At 39.5% G+C, this 25,438-nt stretch overlaps 1 long non-coding RNA gene across 1 annotated transcript; it reads right to left on the reverse strand.

The window, feature by feature from the left end:
* Positions 1–1,332: 1,332 nt before the first annotated feature.
* LOC126458238 (uncharacterized) lies at positions 1,333–16,520 on the reverse strand. Its single transcript, XR_007585603.1, has 3 exons — positions 16,357–16,520; positions 8,464–8,624; positions 1,333–2,019 (listed from the first exon to the last, which is right to left on the reverse strand). It is a non-coding gene; the product is annotated as an uncharacterized LOC126458238 (long non-coding RNA).
* Between the last annotated feature and the right edge of the window lie 8,918 nt (positions 16,521–25,438).

Here is a 25,438-nt window from a genome sequence, read left to right on the forward strand (position 1 = left end):
TACTGTCTGCTTCCTAAAAGGAAAACCCATGTTTACACATGTTTCGTACGTCTCATCATTTCGTTTGGCTCAACTATTGATATTCTGAATGCCGATCAGTAAAAAGGTGTCATGGCTCCTGTTTCAGGTGGTTACACAATAACACACTCCCTAAAACGGCACTGAAACACTGTGACCTGCTCTCTCTCTGTCTCCGTCCATAGCCACTGAGACTGGACTTAAACAGCACATCAGGTTTCCCTCTCTAACTTGTAAATCATTTCTGTTAGCCAGTTATGACTGTTCTTTCATTGTGTTAAACATTTGGTTTTGGAGGCATTCCGCACCTTGAAAAGTATGCGATCTTCGAAGTTCTCACTACACGTTTCAGTGTTATCAATTGTGTTCACTATATTTCAAAGAAGCTCTACTTGCTATGTTCTGTTCATAAAAATATTCTTTGGTCGGCATCAAAAATAGCACAGCTCCTCCTTCCACATACATGCACGTTGTTAACACAGGCTCTGCTGGTGGCTCTGCTCTACAGGTGATCATACCCGCATTGTGACTTCCGGCAAGTGACGCCCAGGGGCAGCTCTTCAAAGCAAAGGCTAGCCCAACCAAGTGGCATTGGCCTCCACAATAGCCAGTAAGTCCTTCTGGGAATTTTCCTAGGGCAACCTCCCCTATCCATCTAACATGACATGCTGCACGCCCATGTGTCTGCAGCCCAGCTAAGTAGACCTTCATAGTGGCCTCTTATTTAGGTGAGCCATGCAATCCAGTATAAAAATGCGATCTACATTAAGTGCTAGCAATCATTGGTACTAATACACGTCTCATTATCAGTGGCGATTAATTGTTCTGATTCGACTCGTATTCTCAGCTCTGGTTTTATGTCAGTTGTGAGACAGGTTTTGGAAAAACAGTTCCGTAGCATCTGCTGTGAAACTGGTGAAACTTGGGTGTGGTACTGCTTGTTTCAACACTAAGTTCGTCATCTGTTGAGCACCGAGCAGCAGTCATTCAATCTGCAGAGCCTGAAACTGAACAACGTTGTTTAGCGATAGTACACGTGGAGGCTCAGACATGGCTAAATACTTTGTATTAGGTACAATACACAAATCATATGCTGCTGTAACTAGCTGTACACCAAGCACATCCGTTTAGGTGGTATTTCGTAGCAAACCTAGTGACAGGTCAACAGTTTTGCTTCTGGAGGAGCCCTAGCAGATAGTACAACACAAGTATAGAATATTAGTTCATTTTAGTAAAACTCTTTAATACAGAATACTTAACTTGGGTGAAATTCATGTCCACATGAATGACAATTTATTTTTAGTATTGTTGCAGAAGACAGTGATAACTGTTTATTGCTCTGAACAGTGCTGAGTTACAGTCACATATCATATTGTATTTAAGTATTAACTTTGATACACAGTTCTGACTAATGACACTAACACTCCTATATCTGAGCTATGCTGATGCTGCTGTTAGACCAGGCTATCAAAGAGTCGGCGAGCAGCAGTGCACTCAGACTTCCAGCAGCAGCTGTGTACGGAACGTCTTGACGGCGGGTCTTCGTTGACATCTTCCATTCATGGCTGGTGTCTGGCAGTGACTGTCCTTAGCTTGTGGTTCTGCCATGAGGTACCAACTTTACTGCAGGACCTTACTCTTCAGACTAACCAAATGGAGCAATCTTTGTATATGATGCCAGTTCGGCAATTTGCATGTCAATAACAAGCAGATGAAATGATTAGAGCAACAAAAATACCCAACCCCCTTGCAAGGAAAGTCTCTGACCCAATTAGTAACCGAACCCAGAACCCCATCATCCACAGGCAGCGATGCTAACAAGTTTTTTTTTGTTCTATCTATTTGTTTCTTTGCCATCAATCTTCAGCACTTCTATGCAGTTGTTGCTTGGCACCTCTCAACTCCACTACTGAACACTTCAATTCGTCTTTTTTCTTTTCAGAGGTTGAGCATTTCCTTGACCGAACATGCTGAGCCACCACGCCGACCCAGTCATATCATCTGAAAACACGACGAAACATATTGTTATGAGAATAATTAACTCCACACTTTCAATCAATTAAGTGTATAGCGTTACATTAAATTTTGTCCCTTACTGTCTTGTATGAAAATTAAACATGGGCATTTCGCATTACAAATATTTTAAAGAAGCCTGTTGGGAAAAAAGAGGAAAAAAAGCCAAAAAGGGGTATTAATCCGACCAAAGCACTACACCAACAGCTCTGAGTGCACTGGAACAGCTATTGACGTAGAATAAGCTGTTTTTGGCCATTTTTGAGTTTTCGTTTATGTGTAGAGAAAACTTTCACACTCGTCTTACAGTTTCTCTGGACGTACCTCATGTTACTTTCCCTTCTGTTTGATATTAGCCGAGAAGTACATTAGAGGTGGATGGTTCACGATGAAGGGGTCCAGAGAAACGGTTCGCTAAAGTGAAAGGACGGACCGAGGAATTCTAATGAATGGTTGTTCACCATTCACCTCGGTCTTGGCCGGTCTCGTTCCTGGAATGGAATGTAAAGAAAGATAGGAAAAAAAATATTGCTTAGCGAGGCTGACAGGATAAAAACTGCAGAGTCTTGAGCAGTCAGCATCAGAGCCTAATACGAAGATGGAGAAATTTCGAAAGCATCATTCATTACATATTATGAAAGCTATTTGCCTTGACTCGATCGTTCGTTCGTTCAAGAGCACTAAAATGTTTGCTTGGTTTTTATTCAAAACTGAGTGTACTGCCCTCTGCTATAAAAAGATTGAACTGAAATTACTGCTGCGAAACAGGGTGTCTCAGTGTACACATTTACATAAAGACAACACTAACTGGCGTTCACTGTGCAGGAAATTAAATGAAACTGTTACTCAAAAACCATTACCAAAATCAAACTGTATACTGCCCAAAACAATTGAAAAACTGAAATTACGTAGCAACACTATGAAACACACACTGTTCACTGGCACACTAAAAATCTGAATTACCAAGAAAATGCCTAGAATTTGCGCAGTGGAAACGTGAGATGAGAAACGAAAGATTCAACAAAGTATGGAAAGAATCTCACCTGAAAAATTACACCATAATCAGCAGTAATGGCACAGCATGAAGAAATCGCACCAGCTGAAATATGCTAAACTAAAACTAAACTGCTGGGAGAAAGATTAGGATGATTTTCTCACACTAAAAAAACTTCTTACTTGATATGAAAATACTAATCCCTTTGGTATAATGATAATGCTGTATTTCAAACTCTTATCTCACAACAACATAAAACTCACAAAAAACCAAAAACTTTACCAAAGTCTTACAGGGCAGTGCTTTAACAATCATGCAAATTGAAATGAATTGGGCTGAAATGACCTAAACTGAGGTGGGGAGGTGGACTGTGCTTTGAAAGAATCGCTAACATTATCAGTAAGCGCCAGCAAAAATTATTACCTTAAAAACATATCCATAATGCAAATTCATTCTCTCTGTTCCATAAAAGCTGCGTCTGTACGTCCTTCCACCAGATTAATAATTCCTACAACTTTCTTCAGCAAAATCAAACTCCAATACGCACTACGCTAAAAGTTCTTCCAGCTTACTCCACGTTCAATACTCGACTACTCTGCGCTCTACAACTGAGCCAACGATACACAAGTCCAGAGATACCACTGTCACTGCCATAAGTCAATTATTCCACAGATGTCACATGCGACTGCTCCGCTATTGTAACATGAAATTCCCACTCATTCTGAGACTACCCGCAAATAAATGTCTAGTCCACCTATATATGTCCACCTTTCATAATCCCACATCCCATTTGATAACATTTTCGTTCGCTTTTATGTTGGCTTACAATTCAAAACTACGGAAATTCGACACAATAAATATACAAAATTTTACAAAACATATAAACTGAAAACGTGTACATAAAGAAATTGAATCTGTGGTTTTTCTTTAAAAGTCTGTGCACAGGTATTTCCAAGTTCTGATTAGGCACACAAATGAAATACTTATTCGTCACACGAAAATATCATTGCAGAATAGAAGTCATTGCAGTCCATATACATTGCTATCACATCTAACATCTTAATAGTGCATGATTTGCTTCAGTCACTGAGCATCACTATATTTGCATATGAAGCTGATATTTCAGTTTCTCGAAGTCCACTCGTGAATTAACATCACCAATGTTGCAGTAGAATGACCAATGAGGGTTGGAGTTAATCGAAATGATCAGCAAGAAATGATCTTCAAGCGGAACATCGAATAGTGCTTGGAGTCTGGGAAAGCGACCAACGGAAACTCCTCTTACAGAGAAACATAGCTGACATCTGACCAAGCGACCAGCATAGAAAATTGTCTTCTGCTAATCGTGACCAATGTTGTTAGCAGTGGTGAAGTTTCAAGATCAGGAATGTTACAAAAAGTCCTTCGCTGAGCAACATAATATCTTCCCTAACAAATTAACATGTTGTCCAATATAAATTCCTACACTCATTGAAAACTGTCTCTTGCAATAACGATTGAGGTTTTTGGCTAACAAGCAAACACTGTCTCTTGCCTGGTAATGTCACAAATTAGAGAAAAAACTAAGTACTGCACAAAAAATCACGGTGCAGATAACGACACAATCCTTCATTCATTAACAAAACCGAAAGTTGTACCTAATCTGAGAAAAGTGTGCACTAATTGTTTTATCCTTGGCACTTACAAAAATATTACAAAGTATGAAAATAATATACAATATACAATCTTTTTACATGACACAGAACTACAACCACAAAAAAAGGATTACATAAACACATATAAAAATTACATAAAACATGACACATACACTTACACAATACACAGATAATAATCAAAATTCAAAAATTCAGAATAAATTGTTCATGATAAAGGAAAAGGTATGACATATTAGATATGCAGGTAAATCACATAAGACATTAATAAGAAATCCACAAAATCAGAAACATGGTAGTGTAATAAAAACAGATTCATGTATGTTCATAAAAAAATCGAAGATGTATTAGAAATAGGAATCTTTACATTCAAACCATGAAAAGCAAAAAAAACCTGTCACTAGAAATATATATTCTTTCCTACCAAAATAATCACTACTTTAAAATTTCAGATATCTGCCTTGGATTCTTGATCATACGTTTAGGGAAGGGAAAAGAGGGCTGAGATAGAGTCATGTGCAAACAATTTATGTTCACCCAAAATTGTCAAACATCCCCATGCATGCATCAAATATGTACTTCTCACCTACACTTCAAAAATTCCTCAAATTATTTCCATGCTTCAACTTCGTAAATCTCCCAGAATCTACTTCCAAAATCAATTATTCATCACTTACATTTTCCTAAAATTTCATGTTTCAATCATATAACTTCCATAGAACTCAAACTTCATACCGAAACTTCAGGATATCTATGGTATTAAAACCATAACTTCAAAACCTTTCTCAACTGGGGACTTCTCAGATCAGCACTTCATATAAAATCATTTTCTTTCATCAAAACTTGTATCTTGTAACATCACTTGAAATCATTTCCTTAACTCTAATTTTCTCACTCATGGTAACCATTATCTTAACATATACCCCTGGTAACTTATTGCTAACTCATGAGTTTGTATCTTATATCTATTACTTAAAGTAGGGAGATCTCACTAAATTATAGTACAAAACACACTCATTCACACAATATAGAAAAAACAAAGCATCTAACTACAAGCAAAAGAAGCACCAACCAAACAATACAACATATCTGAAAGAAATTTCATCACTAATGCTATTGCACTCAAGAAACAACGGAAATGCAAAATCACAGACAAGTAAACTGTCATACCTCATCCTAGCAAAAAATCATGTAACCAATGCGAAATGTATTGCACACCAACATAAATTAATCTCCCTGTCAAGTGAAGAAGGATGACATTGAAACATAAAACAAGAATATACGATTATCTACACTAGCTTACTTAGACTGGTGTACCATGTACTGCTTGTACTAAATATGTGTTATATCGTAAGTTAAAAGTGTTGGCTGAAAATAAACTGTTAGTAATCATTAAAATTTTGCTCTTTTTTCTTTGTGACATATTTCCTATCTCATTTCTCGTAGTTCTGAGTAATTCTCTCCCAAAGATCTTTCAGAATGTAAACATTTTCAGTAAAATTTCTCACCATGAACTTTCAAGAGGTCTGGTGATAAGTACAAAGTGGTAAAACTATTTTTAAGTTCGCAAAGTTTCTAAAGAAAACTTGTAAGAAATACTGCTGTCATTCTTCCAACAACATGTGTCAACAGAAAACAAAGCCTACAACAAATCACTATTCATCATTGGCTCTAATATCATCAACATATATCATGCTACTCATCAAACTTCGTCATACATCGTCTTCAAAATATAACACCAGTGGCTTCAATGCACAAATAACATATCTCATAAAAGTTCATTACTTTTCCAGTACAACTCTTGTTCTCTGCTCAGTCTTCACAAATTGGCAAATTTACATACGTCATGGAATTGTATACAACACTGTCAATATACATGTTATCATGTACCAACTTAGTAGTTCATTGCATACCTAATGAATAACATAAAATTACATATGTATCACTATCTACAGTATCACATATTGTCAACAGTATTTACTCATCAAATCCCTTTATGTGTGATATGTGGTGCATTCCTTTGGATTTCAACGCACCCAGTGTTTCAACCTCAGTTGCATTATTGTGCACTATTGTTTCAATTCTGTAGGCTCCATTGTAGAGAAGGAAGAATTTCTGACTAAGAGACTTACATTTTCTTGATATCGGGTGAGATTTAACTAGAACTTTTTGTCCTATGTGGAATTTACTGTCTTGTGCCTTCATATAAGGTTTTGTGCGCTTTTCAGTTGTATTTGCAATATTTGTTAAGGCTAGTTGTATGAGATCTTTGTGTCGTAATTTTCTGGTAAGAGGAAACTGTACGAGTTCTTTGACTTTGTCTGGCAGCTGTTGTTTCTATAACACTAAGACTGGTGGAAAAGAAGTTGAGTCATGAGGAAGCTCATTTAAGATATCTTGAAATAAAGTGATATTGTCCCAGTTTCTTTGTCGATGGTGGCAGTAGAGTCAGCACAACTTGTTAATCTCTTTCATTATATGAGCCACGCTGCCTCTACAGCCATCCATGACTGCGAAAGTGTTGACGCTGCAGAACTTTGTGCACCAACTGACCTCTCGATTATGTCCCATAAATGTTCTACGGGAGTCATGTCGGACGATCGGTATGGCCAAATCATTCATTCGCACTGTCCAGAATGTTTTTCAAACCAACTGCGAACAGCTGTAGCCCACTGCCATGAACCGCTGTTTCGGAACGTGAAGTCCATGAACGGCTGCAAGTACTCAAACATAATCATTTCCAGTCAGTGATAGGTTCAGTTGGACCAGGGGACCCAGTCCATTCATGTAAACACAGCACACACCATTATGGAGCTACCACCAGCTTGAACAGTGCCTTGTTGACAATTTGGTTCAATATCTTCGTGAGGTCTGCACCACACTCGAAACCTACCATCAGCTCTTATCAACTGAAATTAGAATTCATTTCCCCGGGCCATTGTTTCCCAGTCGTCTGGGGTTCAACCGACATGGTCACCAGTCCAGAAGAGGCGCTGGCTGTAGGCAATGTCGCGCTGGTAGTAAAGGGACCCGCGTCAGTCGTCTGCAGCCATAGCCAATTAACGTCAGATTTCGCCGCACTGTGCTGACGGATACGTTCGTCGTACGCCCCACATTTATTTCTGCGGATTTTCTTGTCTGTTAGCACTGACAGCTCTACGCAATAGCCGCTGCTGTCGGTCGTTACGTGAAGACCGTCGGCCACTGCGTTGTCCGTGATGAGAGGTAACGCTTGAAATTTGGTATCTCGGATTATTGAATTCCCTAACGATTTCCGAAATGGAATGCCCGTTGTGTCCAGTTCCATTCTGCGTTCGAAGTCTGTTGCTTCCCATCGTGCAGCCATAATCATGTTGGAATCCTTTTAACATGAATCAGCTGAATACGAAGACAGCTCAGCCAATGTACTGTCCTTTCATACTTTGTGTACCCGACACTAGCGCCTTCTGCATAAGACCATATCGCTATCCCATGACTTCTGTCACCTCAGAGTATTCAAGTAGTTACCGCCGTTGCCGATACAAACTTAATTTTAGTGTGCAGAATCTTATATCCTGCATCAAAAGTTCTTAATTTTCCAAACAAATTTTTACATCCCATTCAGTATGAGACTTTGTTGCGTAGTTAATTTACACACCCGCAAATTGTAAAAGAAAACAACTGATTAAACTATTGATAGTTTACTTTCTGTTATTTCTTGCTAGTAATGCCCGCACAATAATAATATCATTTTCTTCAAACGAAGTGAAAACCAAAACATTTCACTTGCTACAAGTACGAGCTTACCTCGAACGTGAATGGCGACTGGGGCTGTCTGCGCTGGGTTGTAAATAGGTTCAGTAATCCATACATCCACTCAGGTGTCCCTGGCTTCTCTTTGTCTGGCTTGCTGTCACTGGTCTGTCGCATCACCCAACCAATGTGATGCTTGCTGTGAGCATATTCAACTAAGGAAACCGAAGTAAACAACATGTCTTCATTAGGTGATGAATTTATCAAGCAGAAGTGGTGTGTATGCGTACTTGATCATTTTTTGTGGAAATTTGTCTAAAATCCATACAGCACACATTTAGATAAAAAGCAATGGTGAATGAGTGAAAATGAACAGGTCCCAAAAAGGAACAATGGGATTGATGGTACAGCCAAGCAATGGATAATGCCATAGCTGACCAAAATAATGCAGAAAGTTGTTTTTAGTGATTCTATCACTGTAGCCCGGAAACAGTGTGATTGAGAAGAAAACATGTATGGGGTTCCCCAAGGCTCAGTCTTAAGTCCATTATTGTTCCTCATATATGTAAACGATCTTCTGTGTAATATACAACAACCAGAATTAGTTCGTTTTGCAGATGACGCTAGTACTGTAATCAATCCAAACAGACATAGAGAAACTGAAGAAATGGTAAACAGCGCTCTTAAAAGTATCATTGAGTGGTTTTCTGCGAATGGTCTTAACTTTAATAAGATACAGCACATTCAGTTCTGCACATCTAGGCGTACTACATCAATGATAAGTGTAACTCATGGTAAGGAAATAATAAATACGGAGGAAACTTTAAAGTTCCATATTGCTGAGACTTTAAAACTGAAAAATAACATTTTGGAACTCTCAAAACAACTCTATTCAGCCACATTTACACTTAGAATCATTTAAAATCTTTGAGAGAGACAAATCAGTAAGTTGACATATTTTGAATATTTTCATCCCACGGTGGCATTTCAAATAATGTTATCGGGTAACTCATCTTCAAGAAAGAATGTATTCATTGCTCAAAAACGTGCTGTAAGAATAATGTGTTGTGCTCACCCCTGATCATCAAAGAGTTGGACATACTGACTACTGCTTTAAAGTTTATTTATTCCCTCATGACGTTTAAGGTAAATAATCTGCTGCAGTTCAAAAGGAACAATGATGTACATAATTACAGTACCAGAAGGAGAAATGACATTCATTACTCCACATAATGGTTGTCTCTAGCACAAAAAGCGGTGCACAGTGATGCAACTAACATATTTGATAACCTTCAGGTAATATAAAACGTCTGACAGACAGCAAAGTAAAATTTGAAAACAAATTGGAAAAGTTTCTCCTTGATAACTCCTCCTACTCCGTAGAAGAATTTCTAGCATTGTAATGTGCAAAAGGTGGTGGGCAGGGATTACTAACTCACATCCGCAACATGAAACTAACCAGTGAACTATACTCTGTTCACCATAAGAGTAAACCTGACGTAAACATTAGGCCATGTATTCTTCCTCGTTTGCTTGAATCTCATTGGATTTAGTTTCACGTGGAGTGGTAGCCAAGCTGCGACCAGTACAGTCAAGTACGATCATAACGATGCGTTTTATGCACATTGAATGTGCGGGACAACAGCTTAACCTGCGTATTAGACTGGGACAGCACAACCAGCGATCCATCTAGCATGCAATGGTGTGAACAGTTGCAGTTCAGACGTAAAAAGAGACGGGCAAAGAAACAACATCGCTTTGAATGTCAATTAATTTTTAAAGAGAATGAAATAATATTTTTCAAAACTTCAGCATTACCGCGCACTTCCTAGGTGGCCAGACGGAAGGTATAAAATGCTCTCGTTCTCACTTGACATAGTATAATAATAACAAAGAAGAGTGATGAAAATTCCTAATGTATAAACATCGTAACTTTTCTGAGTGAGCTGTGTGTGATGCAAAAGCACACTGCAGGGATTTCACCGTACTGTCGAATACTGAAGCCACTGAAGGTATTAATTACAGTCAGTCGTCTGGTAGTCTCTTAGCTCCTTCCTTAGCCGACTTCGAGAAGGATCTGTCATCTGCTACGTTGATAATGAGTCGATCAAGAACAGAATCCACGGAGCCACCCAGGCGCCGCATTTTCCCCTCGTCTTTTATGAAGTGCCGTTCTACATCCCGCCAACGTTCGGCAGTGACATGAAAAAGCTGCGTGCGTTAGATACAGTAGGCTACGTCTGGCAGCTAAACAGTCTCGTTATTTCTCGGGCCAAATCCTGGTCAGTTCTGTTGGGTTCATATTGTAAAGGTATAGAGGCAAATGTAAAAATGCAGCATTTGTATGGTGTGCCCGATCCTGGGAAAATGATTGCTTTCCATGTTTGTACGACACATTTGTCGTATAAAACAATGAACACAGTCCACATAAAGAGTATTTAGATTTTCATTTATGCTTTAAAAAATTAAATTGTTATGTTTCCTTAATTTAAGCAACCTTTTTTTACAGTCATTCATAAAATACCGATGGTTGAGAATTTATATTTGAAATGAAAACAGGAATTTCGCACGCAATAAGTAATTAAAACCAAGAAGACGTGCATTATTCATTAAACATGATGATGAATTTTACAATTACGAGATGTAGGTCATATTGTACGAGAAAGAAAATTGACTCAGGCGTGATTTGAAACTAACGAGCCATGTGCTGCACTAAGCCATCATGCTATTACACAACCGATTGCGCTGCATAATAACTGCATTTTCGGTTCGACTGTACCTAATATAGGCCCTTGGAAAATTTCAAAGCCGATTATACCTGTAAATTTGTGAGAAATGTTAAGAACAACCTACTGCTCGGCACTTTTTAACCGTGTTCCACACGTGTGTTTCACTACGGAACAGGAAGAAGCCTGAGCCATTTTCATACTGCGTATTAACAGCGTGACAATCAGAGCTCAAGTGTACAGAGTCTGTGACTATACACGATTTTTGAAATAAAAACTACGTAACCAAAGCGTAATTAAGAAAAACTTTGATGGCTGTTAATACATTTGAATATCTTAAAGTTTCATTTAACGTAACTTAGTAACCCTCTAACGGTAAGGTGAAGTTTCCTGACATAAACGGTAAGGTGGGGTTGGATCAGACCCCACCCTCCAAATATCCATTTTTCGGGGTAAAATAAAAAATTAATAATGGGAAAAAGTTTTATTATCAATTAAACACACATATTTGTTGTAGCAACAAGTTTTTTATTTTTATAGTCAGTAAGTAAGAATATAAAGTACTTTGGAAAAAAATTGGAACTTGATTACAAAAAAAAATACATTAATAGAAATATTCTCTATAAAATTATTAAAAACATAGTAAAAATCAATAGATTCAGTCATAAACTAGGAACTTGAGTGCTTTAGAAATTCTAAAGATAGGAACTAAATGAGAAACATCTCTTACTAATTGTAGAAAATAAATACAGTGTCAGCAGTTTCTAAATATAAAGTTCTCAATAATAAATGTCTTTGTACACATAATGTAATAGGAACAAATAATAAATGTATAATTTTATCCTGGAAGCGATCACATACTGCTCTGAAAATACATATTTGGCACTATTTATCACATCTCACTTTCTTTACAGCCAGGGCATATAATAACTTTATGCTCCCCACGTATAGAACGATTACACTTACTACAAAAAGCATTCCCCTTCCTATCTTTTGATCTGTCACAAAAATCACATCATCTTTTCTTTAGTGGCTGTGCTTGGGTAGGCTTATCTAATTCGATTGGTTCTTTTTCTAAAAGTTTTCCAATAGACGAACAGAGCTCAAGGGGAAGATGTGCGTTATTCAACCTCTTTTCCATAAGAGGTTTTGTCAAAGAGAGCGCAAGATTTTTGAGAAATGACATTCTCGAGTCATTTGAAAAGCTGCCCATTTTTCTATTGCTTTTGTAAATGATAAAACTATTTATAGCAGCGATGTCTAAAATAGCATAAAAGTACCGCATGGGCCATCTTCTCGATTCTCTTTCTGTGGTCCTGCTGTGGCAAAGCATAAGTAATACATCGACCCCTCCTTTAGTTAGTTGTAGAACTCCACAATTTCAGGCTTATTTGATTTTTCCTTTATCTCTCCAGAGAAGTGCATAGACGATATCAGTAAAACTTTTTTTATTTTTCTTTGGGGTAAATGACACCAAAGTTTTGTCGTCCTGATACATAAATGTTGAAAAGCCTACTGAAGCGGAAAGCAGCATTGATGGTGGTATTTGCGGTTTGTTCCTCCTCAATGTACCTACAAGTGTGAGTTTCATTTGGAGGAGGGCGTCAGTCACCTCCAGTGAGGAGAACCAATTGTCCGCTGTAATGTTTCTATTAGAACCTCTGACAGATTCCGTCAGGCGCAAAACATACTGGGCAGGTAAAGGCAAACCTCCAGGTCTCCTCTTTATTATGTTGTCCTTGGCAGTTTATGGAAAGCCACGCAAAAAATAGAATGTCCTTGCGTCGCATAGTGACATTATTTTCAACCCATATTTGTCGGGTTTCTATGGGATATACGTTTTGAATGGACAGGCACCCCGAAAACTCAGTAGAATTTCATCTACTGTGACATATTCAGATGGACTATAATTTTTTTCGCTGTTACATTCAAACATGTCCCACACTTCTCTGAAAGCCGCAAATTTGTCGTCGACTGTTCTGGCCTCTCTGGTGGCTTTATCATCAAAACAGAGGTTTTCTAGAAGAAGAATAGTGCAACGAAATACTTGAGGTCCATAGGTTGCTGAGAACATCTCATGTACACTGAGCATAGAATTTTTTAGGACACCACTCATGAAGAGAAGGCCCATCAACCCTTTTATTTCAACGCTCTCTGTTAGTGAATGAAACCATTGGACCGTATTGTACTTTTACCTAAATTTCTCGATTTCAGTATTTGTGTGCAAATCAATTTTTTCTATAATTTTCGAATCTATAAATAATAAAAATATTTCCAATTCGCTAGTGACTTCTCATGTGGACCAGGGAGATGAGTAATAATATTTTACGCTGGTGTCCTAGAAAATTTTGAATGGATGGGTTTATTGGTCCATATTGTCTCTAAGTCTTTACCTAGCTCAAAATTTCTCTCATCATCTACATCTGACTGAGAACTATCAAACTCGACTGCTCCTGCCGAACAATGAAATACTTCATCCTCGGTTTCTGAACAGTTTTCTGCATCGATATTTTCACCATCCTCTGACTCAGCCTCCTGTCGGAGAAACTCGTATATCTCATCAGCGGTTGTAAGGAGTTGATGCGCCATTTTAGTAAGATACTAGAAGAGAAAACAAAACTTAGATGTATTGTGGTGTCACCGCCAGACACCACACTTGCTAGGTGGTAGCTTTAAATCGGCCGCGGTCCATTAGTACATGTCGTCGGACCCGCGTGTTGCCACTTCAGTGATCGCAGACCGAGCGCCACCACACGGCAGGTCTCGAGAGACTTACTAGCACTCGCCCCAGTTGTACGGACGACTTTGCTAGCGATGCGCACTGACGAAGCCTCGCTCATTTGCAGAGAAGATAGAATAGCCTTCAGCTAAGTCAATGGCTACGACCTAGCAAGGCGCCATTAGTAACATTGCATGTATCTACAGAGTCTCACTTGTATCGTCAAGAGCGATGTACAACAATGATGGATTAAAGTGAAGTATTCAAGCAGCTACGTACTTTTCTTTATAGCATTCATTACGTATCCTGTTTCAGACCTATCTCTAGCCAGCGTGGGTTAACGCGTGCATATCGGCTTCCTCACTCAGGTAGTGTTCGTAGTGTTGGCTAACTGCTAACACTACATGTATTATAAACATCAATATGGGGTTGAATCCTGCCCACAAAAGAAACTAATAAGTGTGACGTAAACAGTAGGGTGGGGTCGGATCCAACCCGAGCGCAGGTAATGTTTCGGATAGAGAGGACAGCTACAGGTCACTCACCAGACTGACGTGGCCTCCTCGGCGTTCTCGGGACGACTGGCTGGTAGGGTAGCTGGAACCACAGCGCTCTCAGAAAAGGGAGTGGGGAGTTATAAACAAAACAGACTCGCTGGGGTCGGATCCAACCCCAACCTTACCGTTAGAGGGTTAATAATGTCTAAAACATAAGTAGGACCTGCTTCCCAGTTCTAAGCAAAGAAGGGAAAGCAGAAAGGTGGAAGGAGTATATAGAGGGTCTATACAAGGGCGATGTACTTGAGGACAATATTATGGAAATGGAAGAGGATGTAGATGAAGATGAAATGGGAGATACGATACTGCGTGAAGAGTTTGACAGAGCACTGAAAGACCTGAGTCGAATCAAGGCCCCGGGAGTAGACAACTTTCCATTAGAACTACTGATAGCCTTGGGAGAGCCAGTCCTGACAAAACTCTACCATCCGGTGAGCAAGATGTATGAGTCAGGCGAAATACCCTCAGACTTCAAGAAGAATATAATAATTCCAATCCCAAAGAAAGCAGGTGTTGACAGATTTGAAAATTACCGAACTATCAGTTTAATAAGTCACAGCTGCAAAATACTAACGCGAATTCTTTACAGATGAATGGAAAAACTGGTAGAAGCCGACCTCGGCGAAGATCAGTTTGGATTCCGCAGAAATGTTGGAACACGTGAGGCAATACTGACCCTACGACTTATCTTAGAAAATAGATTAAGGAAAGGCAAACCTACATTTCTAGCATTTGTAGACTTAGAGAAAGCTATTGACAATGTTGACTGGAATACTCTCTTTCAAATTCTAAAGGTGGGAGGGGTAAAATACAGGGAGCGAAAGGCTATTTACAATTTGTACAGAAACCAGATGGCAGTTGTAAGAGTCAAGGGGCATGAAAGGGAAGCAGCGGTTGGGAAGGGAGTGAGACAGGGTTGTAGCCTCTCCCCGATGTTATTCAATCTGTATATTGAGCAAGCAGTAAAGGAAACAAAAGAAAAATTCGGAGTAGGTATTAAAGTCCATGGAGAAGAAATGAAAATGTTGAGGTTCGCCGATGACATTGTAATTCTGCCAGAGACAGCAAAGAACTTGGAAGAGCAGTTGAATGGAATGGACAGTGTCTTGAAAGAAGGATATAAGATGAACATCAACAAAAGCAAAACGAGGATAATGGAATGTAGTCGAATTAAGTCGGGTGATGCTGAGGGAATTAGATTAGGAAATGAGATACTTAAAGTAGTAAAGGAATTTTGCTATTTGGGGAGCAAAATAACTGATGATGGTCGAAGTAGAGAGGATATAAAATGTAGACAGGCAATGGCAAGGAAAGCGTTTCTGAAGAAGAGAAATTTGTTAAGGTCGAGTATAAATTTAAGTGTCAGGAAGTCGTTTCTGAAAGTATTTGTATGGAGTGTAGCCATGTATGGAAGTGAAACATGGACGATAAATAGTTTGGACAAGAAGAGAATGGAAGCTTTTGAAATGTGGTGCTACAGAAGAATGCTGAAGATTAGATGGGTAGATCACATAACTAATGAGGAGGTATTGAATAAAATTTGGGAAAAGAGGAGTTTGTGGCACAACTTGACAAGAAGAAGGGACCGGTTTGTAGGACATGTTCTGAGGCATCAAGGGATCACAAATTTAGGATTGGAGGGCAGCGTGGAGGGTAAAAATCGTAGAGGGAGACCAAGAGATGAATACACTAAGCAGATTCAGAAGGATGTAGGTTGCAGTAGGTACTGGGAGATGAAGAAGCTTGCACAGGATAGAGTAGCATGGAGAGCTGCATCAAACCAGTCTCAGGACTGAAGACAACAACAACAACTTCCAAGAGCGTAACAACACCAGTGTACGTGTGATACGGCTTCTGACCAATCATCCTGTTTATGTTTGTTTACATCAGGTTTATTCTTACGATGAACGGAGTATAGTTTCCAAAGAAGAACGAATTTGCTCACCTTTGTAGTGCCTCGTACTGGTTTGGCTCGAGCAGTTAGAATTTGTTTCGTCAACGTTGCAGCTGCGTATCTCCCGGTACGTGCTCTACAGCCTCAAGTACGAAGTAATTTCGAGAACAGTAGCCGTTTCAGTGACCAGCGTTGTGCGTGTAGTACGTAGTGAATGCAACTTGTCTCGGCGAGCGGAAGCAGGCCTGCTCGTGTTTTCGTTGGCCTCCTGCCCGCTGCGGTTCGCTGGTACGTGGGTGGGGGGGGACGGCCGCCCCCCACCCCCCTTATCTTCCCCTCCACCCCACCCTCCTACTCCCGCACAGACCCCCTCCAGCGCCGCTAGCCGGCAGTCGTTCAGTGCGAGCGCAGCCGTGCTGCAGTGAGGATGTGCATGGGTTGTGTCGAGTAACCGCTACGGACTTCCGCCGTTCTACATACATAACACACGCGACGACCACAACACCATGCTGTCGGATTACGATGGTGAGTACCCTCATCCAGAGCCCGCGTGCGGCGCAGGGGACCGGCGGACACGGGAAAACGAGCGCCAGTGATGTGAATTACGCCCCGCAGCGACGGTTGAAGATGACGTGTTACTCGTTTTGAAAGTGAGAAGGCGCACGTGAGTCAGGAATCACGCGTGGTGGTTACTGTCCCGTGGCGTTAGCGTCACTGCTTTGACAGTTTACCGTTCTGGTGCGGTGGTGGACACAATAATCTGGAAGATGTGTTTTGTACAACGTGCGAAATCGTGCAAGAGTGAGAACGAAAGTAAAAGTTGTGTGCGGCTGTCTTGCTTGAAGTGAACCATCTGAAAGATGAGGTTTTGAATGAGTGTGCGCGTTGTCTTTGGTGTCCCGTTGAGCAGCTGATGTGTCAGGCACTTATCTTTATAGTTGTAGAGCAGTTTATTTATTTATTTATTTATTTATTGTCCTGTAGTAGTGTGCTAACAAACTGTTACTTCAACGAACATTCGAAATCACGTTGATGTGGTTTCGTGAAACATAGCATGTGTTTAGGAAAAAACTGTGTCAACGAAATCTTTCAGAATCTTCATTTGTATTGTCAGCAACATTTATGTAGACGGCAAAACAGCTTAGTGTGCGTCTTCCGTAGGCTTTTAATCGCGTAATAAATATACGAATTTCACAAATGTTTGGAGAAACAGATGTTTCACATTGCGGATATCGGCATACTTGCATCGTTCTAGAAACCTGTCCAGCCTTCGACTTGTTTCGTAATTCGTAATACAATCACTTACGGTGATAGTCATTTGTTTGTAATGGTTGGGTAAATACCATTGTTTCCCTGCTTTTCTGCTTTTTATTTTTTTCATAATATTCTCAATTATAATATTTCTAATGCTAAATGTTTATATTCAGTTTTTTTACAAGATAGCATATATTGTGACGCATTACATTAGTGCTGGTAAAAGTATGCGGTTAATTGTGTTCATAACAGTACATTTCACCGTGTTTTCGGAATGTTTTCCGATAATTCACGGAATACGTGCGCCTGTTAGAGATCTTCGCAATTCCTAAACAGTGACGGGGGTTGCCTTGTATTCATTGTTTACAAACGTACTATGTTTTGAACTTCCGTAAACTCAATTTCTGTGAACCACTGATTCTTCAGCGAAGCTTAATTCGAGTTTGCTTAATAATTACAGACTACATTCAGAGACGATCTTCAATATAAAGAGACAGAGGCATTACTTATGGACAAAAGTGCTTGCAATACACGTTTATGCTATATTTACAAAAATACCTGTGGTTTTGATGTCGAAATTTGAGTGACACAGACATTTTTGTGATTGGTTCATGAGGACCTTCTAAATTCGCATGTCAGGCCGTAGTTCCGTACGGAAAGAGAAATTGCTACCATTCTGCCCCTTTGTCAAGTTTCTTATTAATGATCATGTTGGCTCGAAATCTTTCTTCCCGTCATATATGTAAACAAACGAAAGTGTGTGGTTCTAGATGCATTGATAGCACAGAAGTTCTGTTTACCTATTTGTAAAGTTCGGAACTTGTAGTTTGTTACGTGCATTTCGTTGCTTTTCTTTCAGGCGCTGATATTTTCGACTGGTTGTCTAATGTACTCTTCACCGCTCGGTTTCTGAACGCACGCGACGCTTCTTAAGCATTCAAGATCGTAATAGTTAGCAATATCGTGTGAAAAACTATCTTAGTGCTCCTCCTTGACAATCGAACAGAAATGCGTGATGATTGGAGCGGTACAAAGTTGTGTTTTCTGTCAAACGACTTTAGTAACATCTTGACAGCTGACACATTCAGGAAGCCATGCGCATTGTTTACTTCGAGCGTAGCAGATGTCAACAAACGCCCGTTAAGCTGCTGGGCTCTCTGGGTTAGTAGGGCGAAACTGGTCACAGCGTTGGCTTATTAACCATAGTAATACAATACCAATGCAATTTTCATAACGTTTACTACCGCTAACAGGTACGTTTAAAAAAAAAATTCGTGAATTGCTGTTGACTTTTATTAATAACATCCATTTTAAACAATTATTGACGTGTAAGTTGGATCCTGAACCTGAAAATATCTTTTAGAGAATCATAGCAGCACAACCCATTTTCCAAGGGTGACGGGTGCTTTATAACCATCACAAAAACATTAAAAAAACAGGTTTCGTTAATTGTCACTGACGTTTGTAACATACTTTTTATACATATATAGTTGTAGAAGAAGGTTGCTGAACTTGAAAATATGAATGACATTGGTTGCCAAAGGTGATGTGACTTAGATTTTTGGTTTACGTCTTACTGAAAAATTTAATAAGACAGTTACCGAATCTGCTGTAAGACAGTTACCAAATCTGGTTTAAGGGATCATTGGAAACAATAAATATTTTCCAAACTTTTAATTAGAGTACATGACTATGGCACAATATTTTCAAAAGGTGGGCATGAAGTTCCGCTCATGGTATTGTGAGGGTTAAAGGCCTGTGCAAATGAGATGGGGAAACTACTTTTGTACAATTGCCTGTATAGTGTGCACTATTTACAAAGTTTCTTCGCAATCATTTCAAGGGTGAGGGCTAATAAATCTTAATGCTCATACATCATACACGTACATCCGTCTGTGAGTGGTCATTGTCTTTTTCTTTACCATGCCGATATTTATTGGTGCGGTTTTTTTGCGGGGTGTGGGAAGAGTGGTCTGTACCTGAATTAATTACTGTCAGCTGGAAGCTAGGCGTAATTGTTTTTTCGTATGAACCCCAGAAGTCAATGTTGAATACACTGAGACGGCGCAGCTGTCAACACACTGGACTCGCATTCGGGAGGACGACGGTTCAAATCCGTGTCCGACAGTTCAGATTTAGGTTGCCTTGATTTCCCTAAATAGTTCCAGGTAAATGTCGGGATGGATACTTTGAAAGGGCACGGCCGATTTCCTCCCCCTTTCTTGCAACATTCCGAACTCGTGCTCCGTCTCTATTGAGCTCGACGTCGACGGAACGTTAAACCACATTCTCCCTTCCCTCCTTTCATGTTAAAAACGTTGTTTCACACCTATTTGAATATGATACGTTTCGCATATAATTCAGCAGTATTCGAATTAGGCTGACAAACATTTTTATCAGCAGCCTATTTCACGGAAGTGCTGTAACATCCTCGTGTCTTATCAGTAAGTCAAACTTTGCCAGTTGGCCAGCCCATCATGTAAATCAGTTTCATTGGTCCGGATAGAATCTCCAAGCGTCTGTACAACGAGGAATTTTTATGACGTGCATTACGTTTCTGGAAATCCGTAGTTGTACCATTTGTTTCCGTTAATTCTTACAGACGCGGTTTGGCAGCATGCAAAGCCCTGCATTCATCGTGAGGTTTCTTAATAAAGAAAAGGCAGTACCTTCTTAATATTACGAAGGGTCAACCATTTGCTGATGGTGCGGGAGTTCCATTGTGAGTAGGGGTAACGAAACATTGTAAGCAAACATTAGCAATAACATATATGTAAAATGTTTGAGAAAAGATTGACACAGATACTGGAACTTCACGCAGTGCATCGCAGTACCCTTCACTGTGACCCTGTCACCCTAAAAAATGCTTCAAATGGCTCTGAGCACTATGGGACTCAACTGCTGAGGTCATCAGTCCCCTAGAACTTAGAACTACCTAAACCTAACTAACCTAAGGACATCACAAACATCCATGCCCGAGGCAGGATTCGAACCTGCGACCGTAGCGGTCTTGCGGTTCCAGACTGCAGCACCTTTAACCGCACGGCCACTTCGGCCGGCCCTGTCACCCTACATCAAGTTTGTTACGACTTCTAATATTATTTAGTAAGCTGCCAGTATACTGCTGTAATAGCTTGAAGGTGCCACGCGATAGAATTTTCCTGCAAGACTGTCGATGACGCTGCACCTAGGATAACGAGTTTCCTTCCACTGGGAGGAAATTTCTAAATACAGACTCATTAAGGTATCGCGTGTAAGTGTGTATGCTTTAATGAAGAGCTTTGCGATATCTAATTGAATCGTGTTTGGAGAGTTGAGACACCCATGTATCCAGTTTACCTTGATGTGTTGTCGTCGGCGTCTTATTGGTGGAACGCACGGTGAATGTTTTGCAATTCACACTGGTTGTCGCACAGAAGCGTGACATGTTGTAGATAGTTGACAGCAGCAACTTGAGGCTCGTTTCGCTCCATGGTTCACCTCAAGCGTTCCGTGTATGTGTGGTCTTCGAGTGGAGGTGTGAAATGAAGGTTGTATTGAAGTCGCCACGAATGTGGTTGACATTTGTTTTGATTTCTGACAAACAGTGCGCATGTGTGTTGTACCTCCAACTATTATGTCGCGTAGTGCTCGGCAGAATGCAGTTTATCGTGTGATGAATTATTTATGTTTGAATTTCCGACTCTTTTCCACTAAAGAGTGTACGCGTTCGCCCTATTTACCTCCCCCAAATAAAATGTACTCCTGGTGCACAGCGCTGTGACATTGTTCTGACAGCTTTCAATATTTGACACCGTCGTATCATGTGAAAAAATTGCTGTTTTCTTCTTTCTATCATCAGCATTTCACTGGATTTGCGTCCTCCCATATCACACCCGTTTCCGAGGCTGTTCCTTCAACGTCGTGCAAGTATTTTCAAATTTACAGGAAATCATGTTGAAGCTGATGGAGTTACGTGTATTTAACAACACGCCAGAACATGTTAATTGGCATTATGATTAACATGTGGGAGCTTAAGGCTGAATTAAAGAACATTCTATTCGGCCGTCGTCTAATCTATTGGAGATATCTTTACAGAAACTCTTAATGTTTTTATCTACCAGCATTGGCGCTGTAATAAAATATTATTTCGTCATGTTATCTTACAGTATTTCACTAAGATAAACTGTCATCTTTGACCACGTTCCACATCTCAGCGAGCCCTCCGACAATATACAAGGAATGCGATTCAAGGAATATAACTCAATTCATTAAAAAAAAATTAAATAATTCAAGGTTTTTTTTTTTGGGGGGGGGGGCGACTTCAGCAACTATTCTTCCTGTAATGAGTAATCATGATGGCTTCCTGAGGCAAGTATTCTCCTTTGCAATTTGTGATACACGATGTCGGAGAAATGAGAACAAGGTTTTTCCGAGGTTTGCAGACACCACCTGTAGAAAGAATAAAGGAAAAAACAGGTACACGATGTACCCCGTGTTAATTTGCTCACTGAAACCCGATGTCTCTTTGCGTACGAATAATTATTAATGATGTCCCGGGACAGAACAGGGAAAGAAAATATGCTAATTAGGGAGGAAATTACAGTTGCAAAAAGACTGGCGTGATTGAAATTTCTGCCAACAGGAACTCCATTTGAGTGATGCTCAGTGTTGTAATATCGGCATAAGCCAGCAGTATAACTGTTCAAAGCAATTATGTCTGCTGCGCAATAACGCTTTTAGCTAATTAAAGGTAAAGAAAGAAACAGAATTTTCTGATTATTATCCTGTAATATATTAGATCGATGCTACTGTAAAATAACATGCGAATATAAACAGATACGGACGAAGTCTAAATATAAACTGTTTCAGATTTTCATCAGCCCGTAACTAAGTGTTGCTACATCTGGCTGCCCATATTCCTTAATCATTTGTTATCATTTTGTGAGACTGGCGTGCATTTTACAGACTATCTCTTATTGCATAGAAGTTCGAAGTGAAGCAGTTTTCCATATCTGCAATGTAGACTACCGCTGTAACTTAATCCAACAAGCGGAAATTGTGTTTTAATATTTAAAATGGAACCAGTGCCGCAGAGAATCATTTATAAACCACATTCCGAAATGGGAAATATTATTCTTATATAGACTTACGCTTCGTCAGAATTTTGCATCACAATTCTATTCAATAAGTTGCACTCTGAGGTACTAGTTTTTTTTTAATATGTAGTAGAAAGATACGAATGGATGCATGTAGTGCTATTTCAGGCGTATTCTGAGGCCAAACAACGTCTTCTGCTTGTTTATAGACTAGAAACCATGCAGTATTAAGGGGAGCTAGAACGAAAAACTTTTTTCACATTTTCATATTTTTATCTCATTAGATAATTTGCAATTTTCCGAATAAAATAAAGGGTATAAAGGTTAAATTACGTGTTTGTATTGGTAGCACTGTCTAAAACAGTATCGTATCGTTTTATAGTATACACACGCGCAGTGCTAACGTTGTTCCGAGGAAAAGTGACGAATAGATTTGTAAATCTCTCAAAAAGTGAAGTATGAAGGCAAAACGAAGTGGTTTTTAAGAAATGTTGGTTAAATGGTAATAGATTTTCGAATAAAGGGAAACAATGTGTTCAACATGTGGTGTGTGATGTTACAGACAATGAAATTCAGGCAAACTCGCCAGTATCCAGAGAAACACCCATTAGTGCTTCGAAGATTAAAATAAAACGTTGTGATACACAGTTTTCTCAAAACTAAAGTGATATAAATGGTAGGTTAGGCTATATTCCGATATTTACATATCCTAACAAGGGTGTTAAGTGAATGTGTGTGTTGTAAAATATGTGGAGGGTCAGTTAGTTTACATGAAGACAGTGTGGTATCAAATGGAGTAGCCAGGAAACTTAACATTAATTGTGCCAGTTGTAGATATACTCATTCATTTTGGAATTCTGATAAGTGTAAAGATAATTATTTTGAAATAAATTTTAGGTGCTTTTATGGATTGAGAGCTATTGGCAAAGGACACACTGCAGCAGAAACAATGTGTGCCATGATGAATATGCCACGCTCACCTTGTAAAATCGACAAGTGTGCAGGATTTATTGGAGCTGCTGTGGAATCTGTTGCATGTGAGTCAATGAAGGGTGCTGCAAACGAAGCTGTTGAAATAAATGATGGTATTACTGACATACTAGTAGCTTTTGATGGCACTTGTCAGAAGTGCGGCTACAGTTCTAAGAATTCTGTTGCTACGGTGACCAGTGTGGATACTGGAAAGGTAATAGATTTTCAGATTGTAACCAAACATTGTTGTAAGTGTAAATCAGGGAATGAAGAAGGGGATATCTGTGACAGAAATTATGAAGAAACAAGTGGAGGTATGGAGGCGTCTGCAGCTATTGAAATTTTTAGTCGATCTGTGAACGAAAGGGGAGTGTGTTACACTAAGTTCTTAGGTGATGGAAACTCAAAAGTATATAACAGTGCAGTAGCCGCTCAGCCTTATGGTGAGAAGATTATCACAAAACTGTAATGTATTGGTCACGTGCTGAAGAGGATGGGCACCAGGTTGAGGAAGTTGCAACAAAGTTTGAGAGACAAGACTGAGGGTAAAATCATAAGATAAGAGGCAGGCTGACAGACAAAATGATTGACAAACTACGGCAGTATTATGGGATGGCCATTAGTAATAATACTGAGGATTTGTGGAAAATTAAGCAGGCAGTATGGCTAACTTCTTCCACAGACTGTCAACTGAGTACACCTCCTTTGGCCTCCTGGACGTTATTCATGGTGCAATAACCGCAATGCTCAGTACTCAAACAGTTCATACAGCCATAAACATTCCATCCCAGCAGCAGTCATGGATATCATAAAACCTGTTTATAGAGACCTGGCAAATCCTGAGTTACTGAAGAAGTGTCTGCATGGTTAGACTCAAAACCCCAATGAGTCGTTCAGTAATCTCATATGGACTCGCTTACCAAAAAATGTTTTTGTTAAATGAAGACGCTAAAGTGGGGGGTCAGTGATGCCGATATTGCTTTTGATGATGGAAACATTGGTAGGGTGAAAGTGCTACAGCGTATGGGGATTAATCCTGGAGCAAACTGCATCAGAGAACTTGGACAGATGGACAAGGTTCGCATTGATAAAGCAGAGTATGCAAAACAGTTGGCCACTAAGGAGTCCAGAAAGAAGAAAAGAAGAAAAAACTTGGTAAAAGATCAAGAGGATAATAAAAAATATGGTGCATGGTGCTTCTGAGTTACCAAAATAAAAAATTAAGCATATATTGAGTTAAAGTCTTTTGAAACTTTAGAAGCTGTTCCTGAAAATTTACATTTTCTGTTGCATTTTTCTCTAAATCTCAGAAACCACTTAGAGTAGAGTATTCAAATTTTCAGGGAGTAATTACATATATATCCTGAGACTACTGAACTAAAAGAAGAACACAGTGTTATGCATAATTAAAATTATTTAGGATAACGTACAAAAAAAGTACACAAATATTTAATTCTGTAATTAAAAAATTGTATTTCTGAAAGCAGTGGCTGAAATGCAATTATTGTAGTTCAGTAGACTCAGAACATACAGTTTAATGTCCTATAAACGTTTCATGTCAATGGCTACAGTGGTTCCTGAAATACAGGGAAGCCAAGTCACTAAATTTGTCATTGTCGGGATAGAGCGTTCCAACTCTCCTTAGTTGAACAATTTGCCTACATTCTGTTGAAACACCACCATGTCGTGCTCTTCTTTCGGAAGCAAAGTAACCACGGAGATCTGTTTTTCATCTCGCACAACGTTCACACAGCCCCTGTGGGATGGTTGGGGGGGGGGGGGGGGGGCGGGGGAGGCAAAGTAACGGCCGAGAGGCGATTATCCTCAAA

The sequence above is a fragment of the Schistocerca serialis genome, chromosome 2 (genome assembly GCF_023864345.2).
Source record: "Schistocerca serialis cubense isolate TAMUIC-IGC-003099 chromosome 2, iqSchSeri2.2, whole genome shotgun sequence".
Taxonomy (NCBI): domain Eukaryota; kingdom Metazoa; phylum Arthropoda; class Insecta; order Orthoptera; family Acrididae; genus Schistocerca; species Schistocerca serialis.